The sequence below is a fragment of the Mauremys reevesii genome, unplaced genomic scaffold (assembly GCF_016161935.1).
Source record: "Mauremys reevesii isolate NIE-2019 unplaced genomic scaffold, ASM1616193v1 Contig48, whole genome shotgun sequence".
In the NCBI taxonomy this organism is placed as follows: domain Eukaryota; kingdom Metazoa; phylum Chordata; order Testudines; family Geoemydidae; genus Mauremys; species Mauremys reevesii.
Window position 1 is genome coordinate 158766 of NW_024100860.1, and position 11435 is coordinate 170200.

At 55.3% G+C, this 11435-nt stretch overlaps 1 long non-coding RNA gene across 4 annotated transcripts in view; it reads right to left on the reverse strand.

The window, feature by feature from the left end:
- LOC120394292 overlaps window positions 1-10548 on the reverse strand; it is a 29048-nt gene extending 18500 nt beyond the window's left edge. For all 4 annotated transcript variants that reach the window (XR_005592247.1, XR_005592248.1, XR_005592246.1 and 1 more), the window contains exons 1-3: window positions 10442-10548; window positions 9707-9793; window positions 8959-9119 (exon numbers count right to left, since the gene is read on the reverse strand). This is a non-coding gene — a long non-coding RNA (uncharacterized LOC120394292). The remainder of the gene's footprint in view (window positions 1-8958; window positions 9120-9706; window positions 9794-10441) is intronic.
- Window positions 10549-11435: the final 887 nt, after the last annotated feature.

Below are 11435 nucleotides of genomic sequence, written 5' to 3' on the forward strand. Positions count from 1 at the left end.
GTTTCCGTCACGTTTCTGGTGTCAGAAGACTTTCTGTTGTTCTGTGGGGGGGGGGGGGTAATTGTAATGTCACTGCATAGCCCACAGTGCCATGCTACAGACTTGGCTGCAGGGTCAACTGCAGGGCACACACAGACTGCAGTCACTAGGCACCAGGGACAGTCTGTGTGGTGTATGCTGCCCGGGTCTTTCCTTGAGGTGTATGCTTGTGCAGGGTCCTGGTGCCTGACATCCCGAATGTAAAGGCAGGCTTCCCTTCACATGCATTTGGACCGTAGTCACGATCCTCCCCGGTGCCCCGAGCCCCAAAAATAGACCTCATCCAGGGGCAGATACTCACCCTTCCCACACCCCTCACCCTTCCAACGCCCAAACCCACAGCCGTCATGGTAACCCCTATCCAAGGACGGCACCTCGCCCTTCCTGCAAACCCACCCATCAGTGCACACCTTAACCAGCACAGAATGCTTCCATGTTTCAACGAATAAACAGAAATGAAAAGTCAACGAAAGATTTATTATTAATTACTAAAACATGTCCTTAGTTTTAAAACGTCCTTGGGAAGTGGGGAAAACTTGGTTTATGATCAGGCTCTCTTAAAATCAAGTGGACAGTCACAGGTTACCCTGCTCTGCGAGGAAACTCGCTTTCAAAGCCTCCCTGATGCATATCGCTTCCGCTGGGATATTCTCTCAGCACGGGTGTCTGGCTGATCGTAAACAGCAGCCAGGCGATTTGCCTCAACCTCCCAAGCGGCCAAAGGTCTCGCCCTTGCTCTCACAGAGATTGTGGAGCACACAGCAAGCAGCAATAACTACGGGATATTCTTTTCGCTGATGTCGGCGAGTCAGTAAGGTCCGCCATCTCCCCTTGAGACGTCCGAGCACACTCCACCACCATTCTGCACTTGCTCAGCCGGTAGTTGAAGAGTTCCTTTTCAGTGTCCAAGGCGCCTGTATAGGGCTTCATGAGCCAGGGCATTAGCGGGTAACCGAGGATCACTGTAGGCATCTGCACATCCCCAACCGTTATTTTGTGGTCCGGGAAGAAAGTGCCTGCCTGGAGGCGTCTAAACAGACCAGAGTTCCTGAACACACGCGCGTCATGAACCTTGCCCGCCCACCCGACGTTGATGTTGGTAAAACGTCCCCTATGGTCCACCACAGCTTGCAGCACCATTGAAAAGTAGCCCTTTCGGTTAATGTACTCGCTGGCCTGGTGGGCTGGTGCCAGGATAGGGATGTGAGTCCCATCTATAGCCCCACCGCAGTTTGGGAATCCCATCGCGGCGAAGCCATCTATGATGGCCTGGACATTTCCGACAGTCACTACCTTTGAGAGCAGTTGCTCAACGATTGCGTGGGCTACTTGAATGACAGCAATCCCCACGGTAGATTTGCCCACGCCAAAGTGGTTCGCTACTGACCGGTAGCTGTCTGGCGTGGCAAGTTTCCAGAGGGCTATGGCCACTCGCTTCTGCACAGTCAGGGCTGCTCGCATCCTTGTGTCCTGGCGCTTCAGGGCAGGGGACAGCAAGTCACACAGTTCAAGGAAAGTGTCCTTACGCATCCTGAAGTTTCGCAGCCACTCTGTGTCATCCCAGACCTGCAGCACTATGCGGTCCCACCAGTCTGTGCTTGTTTCCCGGGCCCAGAATCGCCGTTCCACACCATGAACTTGACCCATTGCCACCATGATCTCCACTGCCCGGCGTACCCTGCTTTGTGAGAGGTCTGCGCCACTCTCCTCACCGTGCTGCCGGAGCCTCCTCGCCCGGTTTCTCAGCATCTGACTGTGGAAGAGGTGGACGATAACGTGCGAGGAGTTGACAACGGCCATAAGTGCAGCGATGATCGCAGCGGGCTCCATGCTCGCAGTGCTGTGGCGTCCGCGCTGTAACCGACCAGAGAAGGGCGCGAACAGATTTCCCGCCGGCGCTTTCAAGGAAGAGAGGGAGGGCGGGATTGACGGTTCAATGACGACACATTTTTCCCCCCAGCATGCATTGGGGTGAAATCCCACAATTCCAATGGGCAGCGGGGAGTGCGGGAACTGTGGGATAGCTTCCCACAGTGCACCGCTTCCAAAGTCGAAGCTGGCCCCGTGAATGTGGACTCAGAAGTTCAAATTTGTGTATTTAGTATGGATACACAAATTCGACTTAAGTAGATTCGAAATAGTCCTGTAGTGTAGACAAGCCCTGAGGGACCAATACCAGGGGTACAAATGTATATTGTAATATCTCCTGAATGAAGAATTTTTTCCCGTCGCTCCCCTGGCATTAACATTCATTTGTAGCGTGAATTAAAAATCAGGCATTAAGGTTCAAAGGAGCTTCAAAAGAAAAATCAGTGGGAGTTGGACACCTAACTTCTTGCTAATGGGACTCACCACACATTTGAAAATCTCAGCCTAAAGTCACATCTTGCTTCTCTCCACTTTAACTCCTACATAACTGTAGCAGCCACTTTCTCAAGGAACACCATAGCCAGAGTGCCTTGCCTCTTCCAAAAGCATCTGAAATCTCAGCTTTCAAATGAGAACAAGGACTGGGGATCTCCAACTCCAGCTAGGTAGCCAAATGCAAGTTTTTGGCAGTACCTTCTTTTGGTGTCCATGAAATCTGAGTGTTTTTGTTTTATATTGTAGAGTCTGAATTTCACAACCCTAAACTCAAGCAAATTGTGTGATGGTACCTTGTCACTGGTATTAGGCCTAAATAAAATGTAACCCAAAGCCAGTTGTGTCAACCTGAACAAAGTCAGGCTAACACCCTAACAGAGGTTTATGGGTAATTCATAAGTGGAAAGTCCCAGGGAGTTACAGGTCTGTCTCTCACAAAGTTAAGCAACTATGAGATAAGAAAGGGACTGTATTCCTAGCATGGTACCAAACGTACTGAGGTAGAAACAATTCGTTTAAAGAACTCATAAGAAGCCAAGTTTCCAAACTTCCAAACTCCCTGTGCAGTACTCCCTGTTTCTGTTCTCTGTCTATTCCTAACAATTACATTTTAGATTGATTAGTGATTGTTAAAGTATCATAAATCATGTAAAACATTTAATCTTGTAGAACATAAAAATGAATGTATGGTAACAGTTTCTAGTTTCAAAAGAAGGGGAGTGACTACTTAACTAGGTAATTGCAATTATGATGATGCGACGGAACTGTCTATATAAACCTAGGTTATTTTGTAAAGAGGTTAGCTGGTTCTCTTTGGAGATGAGCTCGCTCTCTATTGTCGTGTGCACTCTTCAATAAAGAGCATTATATTTGAACTTTGCTGGTGTTGCCTGTCTCTCGTGGTCAGACAACAAACTTTGCCGTTTGGGGTACCAGAGTCCCCAACACTGGTAAGCATTTCCAACTCTGAGCACTTACTACTAAATCCCTCAAGCCCCCGATTCACCAGCCGGCAAAACTGAATTTCAATTACTTTGAATGAAAATTGTACCTGAATATTTTGTTATAGAACATAATTAGTTAGGATGTATGTGTGTTCATGGGCGCCAACTTATATGGGCTCTTGGAGCTAAAGCCCCAGGAATATTCATAATCAGGGGCTCTGCTCCACCAATATTTGGAGCTAGATTTTTTCCCCCTCCCCGTAGCTTCCCTGCCTGAATGTAAAGAGAGCGCACAGCGCGTCTCTCTCTCCTTTGCTGCTGCTGCCGTAGCCTAAGGGCTGCAGCATTAGCATAAGAGGAATGCTAACTGCTGCTGAAGCACTCAGGAGGGGGAGGGGAGGTGAGGGGGCCTCCCCTCCCCTCCCCTCCCCTCTCCTCTCCTGCCCCTACCTGGAGGAGACACAAACGGGCCAGGAGACACACATCACTCACCTTAGCAGCTGTTGGGGCTTCCGTGAGTGTTTGACCCTATGATTCCCCCCCTGCCCCAGCCCCAGTCCCAGCCCCTACTCCTACCCCCAGTGAGGCACAGCAGGCTGCACAGGGGAGGCAGGAAGCCACATGTGAAGGCAATGCCCCCTCCCCCAGCACCCACCAACCCACCCGCCACAGGAGGGATGGGAGACGGAGGCTTCCTAGACCTGAGCAGCTAGGGCTTAGGTGAATTTTATGACACCCTGCTCCCCCGTCCCATAGCCAGCCACCACCCTGCCTACCCCACTTCTGCCCCATGCTGGGCAAGGGGCAGCCCCATCCCCAGTGAAGTTATGGTGAGGGGCAGCAACATGGAAGGCCACCTATGCCCCCCCCCCGCCCAGTACCCATCATAGGGGAGGGGAGTGAGCTTTCTGGACCTGAGAGGGGCCCTAGGAGCATGTGCAGAGTGTGTGTGCCGTGGGGGGCAGGAGGGGTCCCTCCCCTGGAGCTTGCTGCTGCCAGTGGTGGTGATGGGAAGTCCTCTCTGGCCCTAGCCCTGGGGCAGCCTGTCTGCACCCCAAGTTCCTCATCCTCAGCCCTGCCTCACCCCAAAGCCTGCACCCCAGCACCGAGCACGCTCCTGCACTGTGAACCCCTCATCCCCAGCCCCACCCCAGAACCCTCACCTGAGGGTAAAAACATGCAACTTAAATTTGGTGGTCAGTTTGGAGTATCATTGTATTTAGCACAATATTTGATTATTTTACACCCTTCAAAGTATGTAACTGGTCATATACAGGTGTTTTCTCTGAATACTGTCTGTGTGCCTCAGTTTCCCCAATGCATTTCTTAAGGCTCTAGATGGTGGGATAAGGGGGTGTGATTGTTGTAAAGCCCTAGAGGGCCAGTGTGATGCCGTCTTCACAGAGAATGGCTGCAACCCTGCCTCCAGGCAACTGATGGCCTGGGCCACTCTCCTGCAAGGTGCCAACTGAAGGTGTTGGAGAACAAAGAGATCAGGTGGCCTCCTAATGCCTGGAAAAGAGACAAAGGCCAGAGGAGGGAGTGTCAGTGCCTGTGCAGACTTCCGGGAAGCGCATGGTGTGGAAGGGGATGCTGGGATGCTTTGGAACAACTCCATACAAAGCCAGTCAGGACTCTGGGGGCATGGGCGGCGAGTTCTATGGGCCCGTGGAGCCCAGGCCCCACCAATAATCCTAAAGGTGCGCCCAGCTCCAGCAATGTTTGGGCCCCAGGCCCTGTGCTTTGGGGGGGGTCCCTGCGTTGCAATGCCAGGCGCTCTCACTGCAGCAGCAGCTCCCGGCAGAGGCCCCAGCAGCGACTGGGCTCACAGCCCATTGGCCGGGAACCCCAGCCAATGGGAGCTGCCGGGGGCGGTGCCGGAGCTGCCTGGCCACGCCTCCACAGCAGGGAGGGGGAGCGAGCCACCGGCAGCGTCTGAGCCCTGAGCCGAGCAGCAGCAGCGTCTGTCCCTATCAGACAGACTCAGCCGGTGAGCTGTGGGGGCAGCCAGACACAGAGACACAGCCGGGGAGGGGGGATTGGTGGGGACAAACAGACACAGCCAGGGAGTTGTGGGACAGACAGACACAGCCGGGGGTGGCGGGGACAGACAGACACAAGGACACAGCCAGGGGGTTGTGGGACAGACAGACACAGCAGGGGTGGGGACAGACAGACACAGCCGGGGGTGGTGGGGACAGACAGACACAAAGACATAGCTGGGGGGGGGCGTTGGTGGGGACAGACAGACACAGTCGGGGGTGGTGGGGACAGCCAGCTAGACACAGCCGGGGGTGTGTGGGACAGACAGACACAAGGACACAGCCAGGGGGTTGTGGCACAGACACACACACAGCCGGGGGTGGTGGGGACAGACAGACACAAAGACACAGCCGGGGGGGGGGGCGTTGGTGGGGACAAACAGACACAGCCGGGGGTGGTGGGGACAGACAGACACAGCCGGGGGTGGTGGGGACAGACAGACACAAGGACACAGCCAGGGGGTTGTGGGACAGACAGACACAAGAACACAGCCGGGGGGTTGTGGGGACAGACAGACACAGCGGGAGGGGGGGACAGACAGACACAGCCAGGGGTTGTGGGACAGACAGACATAAGGACACAGCCAGGGGGGTTGTGGCACAGACACACACAGCCGGGGGTGGTGGGGGCAGCCAGACAGACACAGCCGGGAGGTTGTGGGACAGACAGACACAAGGACACAGCCAGGGGGTGGTGGGGACAGACAGACACAGCTGGGGGGGGGGGGGAAGACAGACAGACAGACACAGCCAGGGGGTGGTGGGGACAGACAGACACAAGGACACAGCTGGGGGGTGGTGGGGACAGACAGACACAGCTGGGGGGTGGTGGGGACAGACAGACACAAGGACACAGCCAGGGGGTTGTGGGACAGACAGACACAAGGACACAGCCAGGGGGGTAGTGAGGACAGACAGACGGACACAGCTGGGAGGTTGTGGGGACAGACAGATGGAGCCGTGGGCGGGGAAAGGAGCAGCAATGGGCACCCCGGGGCTGGTATAAAATACACAGGATGGGGGGGAGCTTCCTGAGGGGACTATAGCAACACCCCCCGCAGAGCAGACCCAGGTTGCAGCTGGCTCTGCCCATCACAGCCCCCTGCCCCACAGAGACCCACACAACCCTCTGCCCCCTCGAGAGACTCCCAATGACCCCTGTCACTCCTCTCCAGAGAGCCCTCCCCTTTGTGCCAGCCCACTCCCCTCCCCCACTGCCTCCCCTCCTCCAAAGCTCCCTACAATCTCCCCCTTTGCCTTCCGCCCCCCAGCCCAGCCCAGCCCATTCCATTGGCCGGGAGGCTCCCAGTCTATTGGCTATGAGGGCCCACGGGAGCTGCACCTGAGGCAGGGTGCCTGCTTACAGATGCAGACCTGCCTGGCTGTGCCTCCACAGCACAGGGAGCGGGAGCCACAGGTGAGCAAGCCCTGGTCATCATCACAGGCCCAGTAATTCTCTGGATATTTAATTTCACTGAGGCAAAATGTGTGCAATTTTATGGGTTGAATGATTGAATGACATAATACCCACCTGCCCGCATTGTCCATCACTAAGTCCAGTAATTTTGTCAAGTGTTTGTTGCACAACATGATGGTGCCTACCCCTACCTTGTGCTTCAGGGGGTGATGGGGTCCAGGGCAGCCTGTTATAGAACTACCTGATTAGTAATTGGATATGTTGGCTGGCATCTTTTTTTACGTGTTTGCTCCCCCTGACGTTAGAACCTGGCTACACCAATGGGGAGGGGAGCTTCCTAGACCTGTGCAGCTGGGGCTTAGGTGAATTTTGTGATACTGTGCCCCTCCCCAGCTACCACCCTGCAGTCCCCACTCCTGCACCATGCTGGGCATGGGCAGCCCCATCCCCAGTGGCAGCAGGAGAGGCCACACGTGATGGCAACCTCCCCCCTCGGTACCCACCATAGGGGAGGCGAGTGGGCTTTCTGGACCTGAGAGGGACCTAGGAGCATGTGCAGCGAACTGCGGGGGAGAGGAGGGGTCCCTCCCCTGGAGCTTGCTGCTGCCAGGGAGGGTGGAGGGGAGTCCTCTTTGGCCCTAGCCCTGGGGCAGCCTGTCTGCACCCCAAGTTCCTTATCCCCAGCCCTGCCCCAGAGTCCTCACCTGACGGGAAAAACACGCAACTTAAATTTGGTGGTCAGTTTAGAGTATCATAGAATATCAGGGTTGGAAGGGGCCTCAGGAGGTCATCTAGTCCAACCTCATGCTCAAAGCAGGACCAATTCCCAACTAAATCATCCCAGCCACGGCTTTGTCAAGCCGGGCCTTAAAAACCTCTAAGGAAGGAGATTCCACCACCTCCCTAGGTAACCCATTCCAGTGTTTCACCACCCTCCTAGTGAAAAAGTTTTTCTTAATATCCAACCTAAACCTCCCCCACTGCAACTTGAGACCATTACTCCTTGTTCTGTCCTCTGCTACCACTGAGAACAGTCTAGATCCATCCTCTTTGTAACCCCTATCAGGTAGTTGAAAGCAGCTATCAAATCCTCCCTCATGCTTCTCTTCTGCAGACTAAACCATCCCAGTTCCCTCAGCCTCTCCTCAGAAGTCATGTGCTCCAGCCCCCTAATCATTTGTGTTGCCCTCCACTGGATTTTCCAATTTTTCCACATCCTTCTTGCAATGTGGGGCCCAAAACTGCACGTAGTACTCTAGATGAGGCCTCAACAATGTTGAATAGAGGAGAATGATCATGTCCCTCGATCTGCTGGCAATGCCCCTACTTATACAGCCCAAAATGCTGTTAGCCTTCTTGACAAAGGCCAGAGGAGGGAGTGTTAGTGCCTTTGCGGACTTCTGGGAAGTGCATGGGGTGGAAGGGGATGCTGGGATGCTCTGGAACCACTCCTTCAAAGCCAGTCAGGACTCTGGGGGAGCCTCCTCTCTGAGCAGACTGTCTCCAGGGCAAGAAGCTTACACCTTCCTGGGTCTGACCTCAGAGCATTCAGCATGCCCTTCCACACCATGCACTTTCCGCAGTGAGTCCGCCCAGGCGGGGTCCTGGGGCAGCCAGAGGTCCCTGCACCCCAATTCCACAGTCAGATGTGACTCTCAGCCAGACAGTAAAACAGAAGGTTATTAGATGACGGGAACACAGTTTAAACAGAGCTTGTTGGTACAGAAAACAGAACCCCTCTGTCAGGTCCATCTTGCGGGGTGGGGAGCCCAGAACCAAGTTCTGAGTCTCTCCCCATTTCCCCAGCCAGCTCCAAACTGACACTCCCTCCTCTGGCCTCTGTGTCTCTTCCGGACAAGGAGGCCACCTGATCTCTTTGTCCCCAACACCTTCAGTTGGCATCTTGCAGTTTAAACTGAGACACCCACACAGTATTCAGAGAAAATATTAAGAACATTCCCACTTCATCACAACAGGTGCAACAAAATATAATACTGTATATTGAAGTAGGCAAGTGCTGCTTCTGACTTTCCACTTTTAATTGACCCTTGTAATCTTGTGGCGCTGACGCGTTGTAGCTTCATTTTATATCGACACAGGGCGGGAGCGGGGGGGCACCACCATTTTGGGCCCCACCAAAAATTATACAAACCTGCCGCCTATGCACCCAACTGTCATTCTGCACATGCTGAGCTGGTAGCTGAATCTTTCCTGGGTGCTGTTGAGGTGGATGCCTTCATGAGCCAATGGCGCAAGGGGTAGGTTGGGTCCTCCCAGTATCGCTACTCACATTTCAACATTGCCAATAGTAATCTGCCAGTCAAGAAAGTCTCTGATTGTAACTTTCAACAGTCTTGTGTTCTTAACAATGCAAGCATCACGTATCTTCCCTAACCAGCCAACACTGACATTGGTGAAGCATTTTTGATGACCCACCAATGCTTGCACAACCATATAAAGGTAGCCCTTTCTGTTGGTTGAGGAGGGGTGGCAGGGAGAGGTGACGCATACAGGGTAAGGGGCCAAGGCCAGGGCTGCTGCTGGAGGGCAGGGTCTAGCGCCAGAAGCAGGTCCAGGGTCTGGGGAGAGAGGCTGGGGGTGGAGCCACAGCCAAGCTGCCTATGGGGCTGGCAGATGAGCTCACAGGCCCCATACCCTTGAGGTGAGAAGCCACTCCAAGAAGCAAGCAACAGGGGAGAAGTCTTAGGCCACGCATCAGGGCTGGGGTTACATGTGTTATAAAACCCTAGCGAAGACATGCCCTAGATTAGCTGTGTCCTCAGCTCTACCAGTGAGTCTTATCCCAGAACATCCAGACATTCTGGAAGGCTTTCCATGAAGATCTGAAGTGAAATCCTCAACAATTTAATAAACAGCACCTTGACCCTAATCATACAAACTTGTAAAGACTCTGGACAAGTCATCCAAGGTGGCAGCAGGAAAAAAGAGGTAACATCCTATCAGCAGGCCAAATTGCTCACCACTTGCTGCAAAGAAAGAAGAAGTTTTCTTACAACAGTTGGCAGCAGTCACAAGAAAAACAGTGCAACAGGAGTCAGAAGATGCTAAACAAAGCGACCTGCACACAAACAAACAGCTTTTCAAGCAGGGGTGTACACGAGGGGGCCTGAGAAAGAGGGACCTGCTGGCACTTGCCGTGGAGTGTCTGCCGCAAATCGGCTCCTACTGGCCAGCGCCGCCCACTGCCCGGGAGCACGGGCGGCCCGTTATAGGCCAGGCTCACACACGCAGCTGAAGCCAGGGCTGCAGCGGGGGGGCTCAGGGAGGCTGATTTATACACAGCTGGTGCTGGGCAAACACCGCCCCGCCCCGCCCCTTGTCCCCGGGCAGGAGCTGGTTTTACACAAACCTTTCCAGGGACGAAGCCTAAACCGTAGCCCAGAGACCGGGGGGGGGCAGTGACCTCCGAGCGCCTGGGGCGAGCGGGCCAAAGACCCGGCGGTGCCCACGGGGAGCGGCCGCAGCCACACTGCGTGACCCAGGCAGGAGGAGAAGGGCCGGGCCGAGGCGCCCCCCAGCCCCGCTGCCTGCGCGGGGACCAGCGCCCGCTCCTTCACCCCTCCCCCGCCCCGACAGGAGGCGGTGCCCGGCTCCTCGCCCCGCCCCACACTCACCGGAGCGCCCGGGGCTGCCGGGTCCCCGCTCCCTTCCCCAGCGCCCAGGTTCCACCAACCGGCGCCGCACGGTCAGTTTTTTACACCCCCCCCCCAGGATAGCGCTGATTGGCCATTAGCGCAGCCACTCACGAACCTGCTGCCACCATGGACCAATGGGCTGTTTATTAGGGAGGTTCGGCAGCAACACGTCACCCAGTGTGGCCAATGGGAAGGTAGATCGCTCAGCGAGCCAGGGCTGCGTTCTGTGGGGCGGGGGAAAGGCAGCGTGGAAATGTTCTGGTGCCGGATAGTGAGCGGTGCGTCTGTTCTAACTGTGCACATCTGCCCCCCCCACCCCCACCAGGGCTGACCCTGCAGCTGGGCTCCTACTTACCTCAGTGGGACTCTTGCCTAGAGATCAGCTGCCTGGCATGGTGCCTACAAAGCCCGCTGGTCTTGGCTAGACAGGCGAGAAGCTGCGCCTGTTCCTTTCCTTACGCCTTTCTTTCCTTCCTCTAATGCCTAGTTCAAGGGGGGGGGGGGAACATCCCCACAATACAAGTTGCTCAGAAAGCTCTGCCAGCTCTTCACCCTACTTCACCTCAGGGCAGTGCCCGGGCGAGGGGAGTGAGGCACTTGCCTCAGGTGCAGAAACTGGCGGAGAAAGAAAAAAAAAGCCGCTGGCCCGGAGATATTTATAACCCAGGTGATCCCCCTCCCTGGCCCCACCTGCTGCCCCCCCCACGCCTCCCATGAGTGCCCCCGGCCCCAACTTCCTCCACCCCCTCCTTCTGGACAGAGCAGCTCCATGCTGCCTCCCTGCAGCAATTGCTGCCGCAGGGTCCTAGCGCCCCCCATTTCCTGACCCTGAGCCTGCCCTTCCACCTCAGACTTTTTCATTTTCCAACGAGACCCTCCAGCAGCACAGAGCCCCTCTCCCTCCGCCCGCAGTCACTGCTCCTGCCCCATGCTGGGCAAGAAGGTAGCCCCATCCCTCGCCCTCAGTGAGGTT